At 45.4% G+C, this 2,123-nt stretch overlaps 1 protein-coding gene across 1 annotated transcript in view; it reads right to left on the bottom strand.

Annotated features, from left to right (window-relative positions):
- Positions 1-2,123, bottom strand: part of LOC109911028 (putative uncharacterized protein C19orf81) — a 26,208-nt gene that overhangs the window by 7,361 nt on the left and 16,724 nt on the right. The gene's annotated exons all lie outside the window — the stretch shown is intronic.

The raw sequence follows: 2,123 nt of genomic DNA, 5'->3' as shown, positions 1-2,123 counted from the left end.
TATCTGTACACTGACTGGTGTCTCTCAGTCATCTCTCTGAATCCGGGAGATATTCTCAGTCCTCCCTCTTTCAGGGAAGTATCTGTACACTGACTGGTGTCTCTCAGTCCCCTCTGTCTCAGGGACATAACTGTAAAATGACTGGGGTTACAACACACTCAAATTCTACCTAGACTTGTCTAAAGCGTTGCTTTTCACTTACGACTCTGCTGCTGGAGGGATTAGTACAGCAAGTGGGGACATTAGATTGCAACGAGAAGCGCTTCTGCTTGAACATTCCTCTGTACCTACGCTGATTTAAAGATAGTTGACCGGCCGGTTTTAGTGGCATTGATGGTCTCACTGAGGAGATTGAAATGCATTCTGGATGTTTCCCCCGGGTCGATACTCTGGGCGTTATCTGGGAAGGACACAAATCAGTTTCATAATGGTGTTTGTGAAATTCACAGGCTAACGTTGAAGGACCAGTTTTATGTGTACCTGTATGTGTGAATATGTGTAATCAAGTAAGCACGTGTGTATACAAGTGTGCGCATGTGTGCACGTGAACATGACAGAACATATGTATACAAGTGTGCGTGTATGTACACACATACATGAGCCTGTGTATGTGTACATATTCGAACATGTGTATACTCATGCATGTGACTGTGTGTGTACATGAGCATGCGTAAAATGCAAGAGTAAAGACACAAGAATGTGCGTGTGTGCTTCTGTATACACACACACTGTGTGTGTGTGTGTGTGTTTATACACTTGAGCATGTGTGTATGCATGTGAGTGTATGTGTATTTGTGTATACAGGTGAGCATGTGTCTCTTGAGTGAATGTGCATGTATATGTGTGCAAATGTCTGGGTATGAGCTGATGTGCATGTGTGTGCACATTTCTCTTTGTGCATGTGTATATGCTGATGTGTGCGTGTGTGCACATTTCTCTTTGTGCACGTGTATATGCTGATGTGTGCGTGGGTGCACATTTCTCTTTGTGCATGTGTATGTGCTGGTGTGAGTGTATTCAGTGTGTTTGTGTGCATATGTGCTTGTATACATGTGTGAGTTTGTATGTACATGCCTTGACTAATCTTTGACCCAAATGCGTAAAATAAGGATCATTTGGTCATTATTGCTTTGCTGTTTGTGGGAGCTTGCTGTGCACAGCTTAACTGCCAACTCTCCCACATCACAACAGAGACTACACTTCCAAACATTTCCATTGGCTGTAAAGTATTTTGGAACATACTGAGAAAGTGAGAGGTGCGTCACAAATGCAATTCATTTCCAATTCACTGTGTGACTGTATTGACCGGGGAAGGGGAGGGATGGGATGAGGAAGTTGGGAACAGCAATCAGAGAGGAACAGAACATGGGAGAGTGGGCCATGGGAGTTTTACCTCAACAGGTAGTTAATGCGAACACTAACACTACTCAAACATGAACTCACCGGGATTTTTGGGAGGATCCATTTTAAATTAGTTGTCCTGCCTTTAAAGGTTCAAAAACAAAATTACAATCGGAAATCTCTCACTGTCGGGATGTGGCTGGGCGCAAGGGGTCACAGAATGCTTGGACAGAGGACCTTCTGCTTCGTAAGGTTAACAATGACAATGGAGGACAACAAATTAATTCCCCAGCCCCATCCGATAGTACTCCAAACACTTCTACCCAATCCCCCAAAACCCCTTGTGATGTCAACAGAGAGTTTGAGAGCCCACTGTGACCCAATACTCTCATTGTGAGGTTGGAGCAGGGGAGTTTTACAGATTGAACCCCCATCCCCGACCCCTACTTCTCTGGGTATTGGACAGTCTCCACTTTCTCATTCTCCATCAATCCTGAAGGCAGTCAGAAACACCTTCCCATTCAGATTCGGTGCTGAGCTCCAGGCACCAACACAGATTCTCTGAGGTTACCCAGCACAAGGGATGGTACAATCTGAATACCACCTCCAATAGTGCCTGATTAAAGAACATGGTGAGGAACAGATGAAGAGAGAGCGAGAACCTTGTGTGTCTATTTATGCCAGCTCGCAGTCCATGTTACTCTGTGTGCGACACCCTCCCGCCCATGTTACTCCGTGTGCGACACCCTCCCGCCCATGTTACTCCGTGTGCGACACCCTCC

The sequence above is a fragment of the Rhincodon typus genome, chromosome 37 (assembly GCF_021869965.1).
Source record: "Rhincodon typus isolate 14 chromosome 37, sRhiTyp1.1, whole genome shotgun sequence".
Taxonomy (NCBI): Eukaryota; Metazoa; Chordata; class Chondrichthyes; order Orectolobiformes; family Rhincodontidae; genus Rhincodon; species Rhincodon typus.
Note: the sequence above shows the minus strand (reverse complement) of the source record. Positions and strands in the feature narration are given on the sequence as shown.